At 43.8% G+C, this 12,022-nt stretch overlaps 1 protein-coding gene across 1 annotated transcript in view; it reads left to right on the top strand.

Moving 5' to 3' along the window:
• The window catches only part of LOC124803470 (farnesol dehydrogenase-like), a 59,766-nt gene that overhangs the window by 32,846 nt on the left and 14,898 nt on the right, over window positions 1–12,022 (top strand). The gene's annotated exons all lie outside the window — the stretch shown is intronic.

The raw sequence follows: 12,022 nt of genomic DNA, 5'->3' as shown, positions 1-12,022 counted from the left end.
TACAGTTTTCAATCATACAGAATTTTCCAGTCTGGTAAACACACAGTTCAAACAAGTATATATAAATTGCAGGAAAGGGAATGGATTGAACAGAACGTTAAAAAGCAAATTATAAGTATCCAGGCTTCGTGATAGAAATAGGAAGTTAATTAAAGAAACCATTGCTAACACAATCTCACAGAAGAATTCTCCACTATGGAGCAGACTGTGTGCCCCTCTTAAACTTGCTGTCTCTCTGATGCAGTGCTCCGCGTTTTTGACTCCAACCTGAAACCTTGACTTCGGTAGCAAGACTCCTACTGGCTGACTTACCCACACAGAACCCGTCTTCTTACTTCCGCAGTCGCTCTGCCTCCCTTCACTCCGTCCCGCGCTCCAACCTTCACAGAAGCTCTCCATGGGCACCTTGGTTCACTGTCCTTCCTGAAATAATGAATATGGGAAGAATTGCAATGAAGTAATCCCCTGTTGTCGCATTTATCTAGTAAATAAGACTTTCAAATATTAAAGTCGTGTAACAGTAATTGTTTATTCCGTGCTTGGATTCCACAAATAATCCGAATTTTCAGGCCTAGTACGATAAAGACGCTGCTCAGCAATTAGACTTGCAGCGAGGAATTGACCATTTTACCTGCCATGCTGAAATCAGTGGTGGAAGAAGGCGAAGGTGGGCCCGCTTGACTTGTCAGTTTGCAGTTGAGTCTGCATGGTGCCGCGTGGCTGTTGACAGACAGCCGGTGGCTTTTATCTTCGCATTTCTCTGTAGCCGGCCGCGGCTTTACAAGCGACACTGAGAACAGTTCAATACGCATCATGTGCGATGTTTTCTCACTAATCGTTCTGCAGGAGAAACGGTCACTCGACATTGGCACAGAGCTGCTGTCCCATCCAAATCGATCGTTTCCTGTCTCCCAGAGTACATATGGTGAATTTTATCCGCAGTAATTTAACTGATTGGGTGATATCCAAGCTATATTTTTGCAGCTGTAGGTCAGGTAACAAGAACACAGTCGGAAAAGTGGACTGAAAGAAGAACCATCCGACACTGAAAGGAAGCTGGGAATGTCACAAAATGACAGCAGATCTTTGGATGAATGCAAGACTCAATCAAAACTGAATAGGAGACAGACTGAAATGTTCCCTGAACGCTAAATCAGAGTGCCCACTCTGAAACAAAGTCACCTCTTCACTTTCAATGCCCTCAGATCAAACAATTCCATCCCCTCGAAGGCCCGTGCTCAGGAGTTTTCTTCTTCTTCCCCCCAATATTGCTTTTGATGGCGCTGAATTTTTCATAGTGTCACAATGTTAATGGTGGGCTCATTTCCACAGTAGCACAATAAAGGGCAGAAATTAGGTAGCTCCACCCTCTCATTCGACGTTACAGGCTGCCAACCACTTCGATCCCACTCCAGAGAATCACTCCACGGCGACCAGTATTGAGATAAGATGTTCCCACGGCAGTCTCACAAGACTCGATGCACCAGTCACTGTCTGCATCAAGTTCCCTACATACTCACACGCCAGCTTTTCGTGAATGGGTTCTGGTTTCTGTTCTGTGCATTGCAGAATCGCCAAGATGGCACCAGCTCAACAGAAGGTCCGTTAGTTTCTACTGGGAAGGCCTTTAAGGTTCCCACAAACGTTCATCAGGTACTTGAAAATTCGGTGTCATCCATTAGCTGTCTCAGCCTTTTAATGGGATACTCATTTCAGAGTGAAGTGAAACACAACTACCAGTTTTCAGTGACTGCCGCGGAAGTCCTGAAAGTCCTGATAATAAAGCGTGGCTTAACTGGAAGCCTATTCCTCAGAGCGTTGCATAATTTTTAGTACACACAAGAGGTCGTCACTTCATCGCTATTCAGATGTACTTCTCTGTAATTACATCTGTAATATCTCACATACAATAAAAGGAAACTCATTGTTGTAAATATTTTATCAACTTATCTTCAAAGCTAAATGCTTCGTGGGATGATAATCATTGAACACCTTTTAGTAAATGAAGTCAGGTTTGCTGCATTCTTTCTATTTCACATCACGTTATATCTAACTGTAAACGGCATGGATTCTCGTATTTTACATACCACTTCGCTATGTTACAAAGCCATTTTCCCTCTCAGCTCCTGTCTATTCTCTACAGTTGGTGTTTTTATGCTTTTGTTTCCTAACAGGGAAACTGCTGTGTGTGTGTGTGTGTGTGTGTGTGTGTGTGTGTGTGTGTGTGTGTGTGAGAGAGAGAGAGAGAGAGAGAGAGAGAGAGGGCGAGCAAATCTCTCGCTAACTATCTGAAAGAAGTGTTCTAAAATACTGATATAGAATCGTCTACTGCTATCCTACTTCTGAACACAAACAAATCCTTGCAAATTACTTTTCTTATCTATGACATTCTGATTAATCTACAACGCACTGACTGTAAATTAGATTGTATATAAATAATGGTCCACCTGAAAATTCAAGAGATCTTTATCATGAACAATCTATCTTACACAATGGTTAACCGTTTTGTAATGTAAATGTGTCCCTATTAGAAAACTGTAGCTGCTGAATTTATATGAAAGTCTGTAAATCAAAACTTGATCTTAATTCCCTCTCAAAATGTTCGTTTAGGCTCTACAGTTGTTCCTTATTTGGCAACGGGTAACTCGGCATTGCTCTGACTGCACTGCAAAAATGATGAGTTGAAATTGTTGTGTTGGCAGAAGAGCCAACACCGTGTTGCGAATGGAGGCCGAAATGCACGCGTATTAGCTCACGCAGGCTGGTGTGAGGAGGGAAGGGCTATATTGACGTGAGGTCTGGAACATGACAAGGAATTAGAATTCAGAAAGTGGACGTAATTAGTTTCATACTTAACTTTAATCCATTAATGATGAACATCGCTCTTGACGGTACATGAGTCACAATATTATCTGTTCAGAAGACATAGTAACTGAATATGGCGCCTTGCTAGGTCGTAGCAAATGACGTAGCTGAGGGCTATGCTAAACTGTCGTCTCTGCAAATGAGAGCGTATGTAGACAGTGAACCCTCCCTAGTAAAGACGGCTGTACAACTGGGGCGAGTGCTAGGGAGTCTCTGGACTAGACCAGCCGTGTGGCGGCGCTCGGTCTGCAGTCACTGATAGTGGCGACACGCGGGTCCGACGTATACTAACGGACCGCGGCCGATTTAAAGGCTACCACCTAGTAAGAGTGGTGTCTGGAGGTGACACCACAGAAATAAATCACTGCGCAGCAGTTTGCCTGTTCATATTACTTGTCAGACTGTTTTTTGCTAATTAACCTTTTCTTCCTTTAAAAAAAAAAAAAAATAGGATTCGCCGTCCATGCAACAGTGAAAGGCGTGACGTCGCAGGTCTTGTCTAATCTAACTGTCATTAATAGTGAGAATAAGCTCCATGAAATATTTATAAATGAGTAGGGAAGTACTTTGAAACTAAACAGGGTGAGTTACTAACGATTGCCACCTAGAATAATTCCGAAAGTATGATAGTAGCTGAAAAGTTTGTGGCACAAATGTTGCATGGGACAACGGGGGCTATACTACGACGTTGTTGTCTTGCTGCTAGGTGGGGTCGCGTCAGAGATATGAAAGTCAACTTTGTTTTTCAAAAAGAGGTGCTATAGTTTGGTACTTATTTTCTGATAGCGGCTATCGAGACGAATCCAATGATGTTTAAGAGTAATGTCTTTGAAGGTCAACGAAGGTCACAAAGGTGGCATGAACATCCATTTACAGAAGGTGTACAAAGTGATGACCACTTTTATCAATGCAGTTTTGCAATTTTCTTATCATGGATTGAGTGGTGTTCCTTATCACTTTGGCACTTATCGAAGTACATGCTCTGACAGTTCTCTGTCGTATATTGTGCAAATATTAAATATTCGCCGAACACGGCGTATCAATCTAAAGTACCATTCACATGTAAACACCATTCGGCGGTTTCGCAATACAACACTGATAGGAACGGTAAGACTAGTATCGTCGAATCAAGCGAATGTGAATGATGTATTCCTTCGTAGAACAAGTCTATATGCTTCTCATTTATAGAAAATGCGAACGAAATTCAGTGAGAGGTAGAGACTTATACGCTGAAGTATATCGTCCTCATACCCACCCTGCATGTCGCACATTTAAATATGTGTGTGATTAATTGCGAACAACTGGATTTTTAACGTATCGGAAACGTATCTGTCAAAGGAAAGTTACTAACGAAGAAACGGAAATTGGTATTCTTGCCACTGTAGTTCTAGATCCTTGGGTCAGTTCGTGTCAAATCGAAAGGGAATCTTGCATGAGCCAGAGTAGTATTGTTTCCTGTTCTGCATCGCCATAAATACCATTCTCCTCGAAGAATTAATTGGTACAGATTGTATGCGTCGCATTGAATTCAGCCGATGGGTGAAACGCCCTGCTTAAGTCCGCAGGACAGAACAGGTAGTTGGAATTGTGGATAGGATCCAAAAGAGGGTTGTCAGTTACAGTCAAACACATATATCTTTATTTAGTTGTCCAAACAATACAGCAAAAATTTTTTGGACATAGTTATCGGCTGAATAGGCCACACTGTTTTATGCCTTAAGGGCACAAGCACTTAAATTTAAAAACGGCTGAAAGCCATTAACTTAAAATTCAGACTCAAAACAGAATATTTAGAAGGCAAAAGGCCTCACGTAAGTAAGTTCTATGATTTGGCTGAAGGCCCAACAAATCTAACACTCGAAAGGCAAACAAGTATAATTTAAAGACGGCTGAAGGCCCATGATTTAAGATATTTTTTTAAAAGAACATAAGGGTGATGGCCTTATCTTGAATTAGGCTGAAGGCCCCACACAGTCTGATCATAGAAAGACAAGAACTCTAATTTAAAAACGGCTGAAGGCCGATTACTTAAAACAACTAAAATAATTTTTAGTAGGCAGAAGGCCCAAAGCTTTATCTTCAAACAATATTTTACACAGGTTAAAAGCCCAAACAATCTAAAATTTAACAGGTAAGAAACTTAAATTTTAAAGCGGCTGAAAGCCCATTATTGAAAAACACAACTACAATAAATTTTCAAAACGCAGATTTCCCAAAGCTTTATCCAAAAAAAATATTTTAAATGCGGCTGAAGGCCCAAACCATGCAAGACTTGACAAGTAAGGAACTTTCAATTTCAAAGCGGCTGATGGCCCATTATTTAAAACCCAACTAAAAGCATACATATTCAAACCATCGCCTGTAAGCCATTAAAATACACAATCAAACACCAATAAGAAAAGGCAGTACAGCCAGCGGCGCTCAGACGTTTCCGGGGGTCGGTCTGCACTTGGAATATTAACATTCGCAAAGGGGAGACAGGTAGTCGGCCCAAATATATCCGATCCGCCGGCAACCCGACCAAGAGACAGTCAACGGACCCACCGACAAGACGACTTGATTTCCACCCGACCAGTGCACAAGGAACTCCAAAGCCGAACGTAAAAGGCGTGGCCACCCACAACCAAGTACGCATAAGCTGTCAAAACTACACACACAAGATGGACAGCGACAACACGGTGAGGAAACTACACTGCCTGTAATTTACGTCAGCGACCAGGGCAAGTAACCGGAACGCTAATGGCCACAAATCAGGAAATTCCGCTGGTGCACTTGGACTTCAAATAACCAAACTACAGTTGAACTCCACCAGACGGTGGCCAAACTTTCGCCAACTTGAAAACTCGCTGTTGCTCATGGGAATACCCGCAGCAGCCAACGATGAAAACCAACGGCTCAGTGTGAACAGTCAGACGTCGGTAATTAAATCACCACTTAACTATGATGTCCTGGGTCAGTGAGCTACGAACCCTGTAGCAATAGGAACAGCTCCCACACACTCCGACACTGCGTAGAGATGGCCAGCGGCCCCGACATGCTGCGCCGCACGGAGATTTCCTGGCTGATCCACACCAACCGACCGACTGCCGCACATCGACTAGTCGGAAACTATAAGCACCAGACCAAAGATAGTACAAGGTGCGAATATCGATACACACCACTGCTGTCACATGTAGAAAGAGGAAGAACCACGGCATAACCACAATAACCACGGGAAACCAAACTCATAGTAACAGTCAAGGTTTAAACTAACGCATAAGCTCAATGGGCTCAGCTTCAGATTCAGAGGGATGACATATTTATTAATTTGATTTTTTTTAGTGACGCGGCTACATTCACGAACCATGGAAATGTTTATCTGCATAACATGTATTATTGGCCAACTGAAAATCCATGTTGGCTGCGGCAAGTTGCACACCAAAAACCGTGATCGATGAATATGTGGTGTGGGATTCTGGAGGACAGAATTATTGGACCCTGTTTCATCGAAGGAAATCTTAATGGTAGGAAGTACACCACATTCCTGCAAGAGACATTAGGTCTTTTATTGGAAGAAATACCTTTAGGAACAAGGAATGGAATGTCGTATCAACACGGTTGGTATCTGGCACATTTTTGCTGATGGCTAGAAATGAGTTGCAGAGACCATTCCCAAATCCTAGGATAGGATGCGGAGGAGATGTGTCGTGGCCAGCTCTTTCACCAGACTTGACGCCTCTGGTTCGTAAAAGACATATTTTATAAAGACGTTCCAACTACACCTGCAGATATGCGACAGAGAAATGTCAGAGCATGTGCTTCGATAAGTGTCGATGTGATAAGGAAAATACCGCTCAGTCCATGCTAAGAAGATTGCAGCACTGCATTGATACCAATGGTCATCGCTTCGAACACCTTCTGTAAATGGACGTTCATGCCACCTTTATGACCTTCATTGACCTCCAAAGACCTTACTGTTGCACACCATTGGATTCATCTCGATAGCCAGTATCAGAAAATAAGTACCAAACTATAGCACCCCATTTAAAAAAACAAAGTGGACTTTCATATCTCTTAAGCGACCTACTAGCAACAAAATCCTAGCGTCCCGTTGTCCCGTGCAGCTTTTGTCCCACAAGCTTTCCAGTTCCCATCGTACTTTTGGAGTTATTCTTGGTGGCAATAGTTAGTGACTCACCCTGTATAGAATGCCTTTAATCTCACAGAAATAATTCGCACTAGCATATATTATGACATCTCTTCTTTATTCTCGCACATCGTACAATTTACCTTTGTAAACGATCTTTAAATTATATTAGTTTACCACTTTTCCTTTTTAATGATATACTTCAACTACGAGCGGAGGAAGCAAACTAATTAAAATACTGGACGCAATATTGATAATCTAGAATTCCTGGTGAAATCTTATGTCTAAATCCAAAAGATAATAATCGTCTGCACGTAGCTGCTGCAATATGGTATACATATACCATATACCATATACATATACCATATACCATATACATTTCAATGCTAGCTAATTCCACTTCATATGGTATAGCCACAGGATTTTTGTATTCATTCAAAATGGTATCCAGGGCTTCCTTATCGATCTTATCCAATATTCCTCTTTCGATCACAGTATTTCCTGTAGGAGAAGTGGTAGCTTCGCCTGGACACCATGTCTTGGCGTGACTAACTTCGACAATTTACTACGTGGATAATAACTAAATGAGCTATACATGTCTTTCTTTAACACTAAGGACTATCCCTTCTCTAATTGATCCTGACAGTCCGCTTTGTTACAGTTACAACTACCATAATGTTATCGCAAAACCTTTCTGTAATGGGGCTAATGACATTTAAGTCCTTCTTGCTGACAAGTGTACCACTTTCAGTGTACTCTATCTTGCCAGTGACAGAAACAAGATTGTCCAGGTTCTCCATTAATAACCATAAACCAAAGGGTTCGTCAGCTGGTCTTGTCCTCCTCCATAATAATCCTTGCATGTTAAGCACTTTGGAGGAATGCATGTTGACACTTTCAACTACCACAGATCGGATGTGGCTGTCAAGTCTCCTCTTATACTATTTATTGTCCACGATGACCTCACATCTAGTCAAATGATCTTTCGCTATACAATCTAAATTTGATAGTGCTTGCAATCTAACTGTAAACTCATAGCCTAATTGCGCTATTTTGTGTGCAAGGTTTCCGTGGGACGCAGGGAGGGAGGCTGAAACCACCACGAGTGGACAGAATAGTGTAGCGCTGTATCGTAGCGTGATAGTGGGATTTGCGGCGAGGGATAGTGAGGTAAGGGCTGTACTCGTGTATTTACAGCAGAAAAACGTCAACACACTGACTGCAACAGCGATTTGTGTGTGAAAAAAAAAAAGACATGGTTTATCTAAAGCAGCCGCAACCCTTAAGCCGTCAAGAAAACCAGAAACTGCTTGGGTATCGTGCTATAAAAAATATGATACAGATGGATGCTTGCATCTATATCTCAAGTCTTACAAACTACAGATCATGTGATCATTAAATCGCCGCCCGGTGAAGCCGTGCGATTCTAGGCGCTTCAGTCTGGAACCGCGTGACCGCTACGGTCGCAGGTTCGAATCCTGCCTGGGGCATGGATGTGTGTGATGTCCTTAGGTTAGTTAGATTTAAGTAGTTCTAAGCTCTAGGGGACTAATGACCTTAGAAGTTAAGTCCCATAGTGCTCAGAGCCATCATTAAATCAAAATTTCCGAGGTGGCTCTGGATCGCTGGAGTGACATGAATGATTTCCTTCTCCGCCTCATTTACACCTATGTTGCTGCACCATTGGTTATAACGCGTTGTACTTGCGAGCGCGAATGACGTGTTGTCTTACTGGATATTTTTATGTCGTCCATTCGGGAGTCTGCCCGATGGTCAAATGGTGGTATGTTCGTATGCTCCTCCTGTGTGAACGATTTTTTGAATGTGAAATATAAAACTTTGGATTCCGTTGTGCTGTCTTCAATTGCCACACCAGACTGGTCAACAAGGGACTGAATGGAAGCCTTAGATCTGCTTAGCAGGTTCTATGCCAGATCTTTCGCTAAGGTGTGACGTTGGTAGTTGTTGTATGCTTAGCGCATAGAACTTTTCACAGACGCACTTGTCATCATTTGTGTGTCCCTTTCTGAACCTAGGGTACAGTAGCCTCTGGTTACTCAGCATCCGGGCCGGCCGAAGTGGCCGAGCGGTTCTAGGCGCTACAGTCCGGAACCGCAGGACAGCTACGGTCGCAGGTTCGAATCCCGCTCGAGCATGAATGTGTGTGATGTCCTTAGGTTAGTTAGGTTTAAGTAGTTCTGAGTTCTAGGGGACTGATGACCTCAGAAGTTAAGTCCCATAGTGCTCAGAGCCATTTGAACCATCAGCATCCGGCAAATTTCGTTGTTAAACCATGGTGGGTCTTTTCCATCCTTTATCCACCTACTAGGCACGCACCAGTCCAGATCACAATTTGCAATCTGCTTAAACCTTTCCCACAATTCATCCAAATCCATCTTACTGGAACTAAGTGATGCCAATTCACTGTCTAAGTGAGATTTTACTATCTGCTTACCTGCTCTATCCAGCAGAAACACTCTTCTAGCCTTCTTGACATTTGTTAACTTTCATAGTTGGTACAATGACATCGTAACCGCTTCTCCCAGTTTGTATGCTGACATTGTCGATAAGGTGTGGCCCATTTGCAGCTACAAGGCCTAAGGATTTCCATCGTTTGTGGGCTTCCTAACTAGCAGCTCAAGACAATTTTCAGAAAATCTCTTCAAAAGTATTTCACATGACTGACGTTTTGTAACCCCCACAATGAATGCATAGACATCCCAACCTATACTTGGCAGGTTAAAGTTGCCTCCAGCTAGTATTGGTTGATCTGGGTATTTACGCGGTAAAGACCGTAGATTTTCTTTGAGTCATTCTAGAACTGTCAAAGCGGAACCGGGCGGTCGTTAAAAAGTCCAACAATGAACATAGATTCACCTACACCTGTTATATGCGACCAGGTGACTTCACTGTTACAGTCAGTTTCGACCTCAAAAGAGACAATATTTTTGCCAACTGAAATGAACACTCCCACTCATATGGCCCATAATCTGTCTTTACGATATACGTTCCACGAATCGCTACATATCTCAGAGCTTTCCACTTCGGGTTTCAGCCAGCTCTCGGTCCAGAGAATAATTTGAGGGCGACAACTTTCTTGGAGGGCAGTAAATTTGGGAACTTTATTACGAATACGTCGACAGTTTACTGATAAAATTGTGACAGTCGAAATGGCTCTACTCTGAAGTCAGTTTGACTCCCCTTTCTGTGGATCTACTGACGAGTGTTCATCAGAGACCTCAGCCTAGCTAAAAAACCCTCATGTGAACTCCACAAGTACTCTGCTGAGCAGCTGCTTCCTTTGTGTTGTGCACCCTTGACCTGTTAAGGAGTGTCCTACAAATCCCCACACAATAACGCAGGTCTAGAAATCTGCAGCCAAGATCGTCACAGAGTCGACGAAGAATTTGGTTGAGATCCCCCACTCGGCTCCAAACCAAAGAACACCGACCAGCTCTGGGAACGATGTTGCAAATTGCGAGCTCTGCTTGCACCCCACACACGAGTCCAGCAGTTTCCACCATCCCCGCCAGATGGCTGTACGAACTGAGGATCGCTTCAGGATCCATGCGACAGGCGTCGCTGGTGCTGACGTGAGCCACAACTTGCAGACGATTGCAACATGCACGCTCTGTAGCCACAGGCAAGGCCGCCTCCAGATCTCGGATGAGGACGCCCCAGCAGGCATACAGAGGGCACATTGGCTTTCTTTCCAGCCCTGAACGCTATCTGTCGAATGGGCTCCATAACGCGCCTAACATTACAGCTCCCAATAACCAATGAACAGCTCCCCCTGCTCGGGCACTGCTGAAGAAGCGTCGACCTGTCCACTCACAGGGTGAATGGGCGAGGCCAGGCTGCCAGTCTCCACATAGGCCCTTCACCTCATGCGACGTGACAGCGTTACTACCCGCCACTCACCCTCTGTGACGGCGAAACAGAGCCCATGGGCTGAACAAGTGACACCTGAGGTGTCCCATGTGACGTGCAAGACTCGTGATGTATCATCAATGGTCGCTGCTGCGTTCAAGAGCTACGTTACTGGCTGTTCAGTGAGCAACTATTGCGCTGATGGCTGGATGAAATAACATTTACAAAAACGCGAGATTAACCCTCTTAAACATAGAAACGCACGAAATTTACTAAATTTACTACGTGGACGCACTCGTAATTCGTACGTCACGTCTTAGGAGAAACAATTTTGGATACTTCGTCAGTACGACGATTAAAGTACTAGTGGTCGATTGCTAGTTGCATCAATGGTCCCTTGAAAGCCTCTCTGTGTATCTAAAATCCCAATCGTCGAAAACATAAATTAATGTGTACACAGGGTCCAGGGTCCGGAATGTAAACTCACGTCCTCGCATTGATGTTCAAAATGTTCAGATGTGTGTGAAATCTTGTGGGACTTAACTGCTAAGGTCAACAGTCCCTAAGCTTAGACACTACTTAATCTAAATTATCCTAAGGACAAACACACACACCCATTCCCGAGGGAAGACTCGAAGCTCAGCTGCACAGCCCGTGACGGCAGCGCCCTAGACCTCTCGGCTAATCCCGCCCGGTCGGCATTGATGTCTCCAGCAGGCACGGCACAGCTATTGCTGCAAACTGGAAGATCGGCCTGATCTCTAGTTGCAGCAGGCAAATCAGAACACCCACGGTGCAAGTCGGCTGTTCTCAGTTTCTGGACCTTTCGTGATACCGAGAAGAGTATTTTGGACCTGATCCGTGTCTCAGGTTGCATCAGAATGTCGTATCGTGCATGATACTGCTGCTCAAGAGTCATCAGTTTTCCAATTCGACTGCAGCTGCACGTGATGCAGCAGTATGCGTTGTGGTTCCAGCTCACGGCAGCTGCAGAGCTATAAAGGTCATTTAACCTTCCCGTCTATATTTATACAGTTGGTGTAGGAGGTAAACTGTGCAGAGCGAAAATGCGTCCAAATTCCTGTCCAGAATAAAGGCCTCAATACAGTTCTGCCGATATTGTGCCGGGAAAAGTTTGGTCTTAATACAGCACGCGGGAGG

This window comes from Schistocerca piceifrons, chromosome 6, assembly GCF_021461385.2.
Source record: "Schistocerca piceifrons isolate TAMUIC-IGC-003096 chromosome 6, iqSchPice1.1, whole genome shotgun sequence".
Taxonomy (NCBI): Eukaryota; Metazoa; Arthropoda; class Insecta; order Orthoptera; family Acrididae; genus Schistocerca; species Schistocerca piceifrons.
The sequence above is the reverse complement of the archived record's forward strand: the minus strand, read 5'-3'. Positions and strand labels throughout refer to the sequence as shown.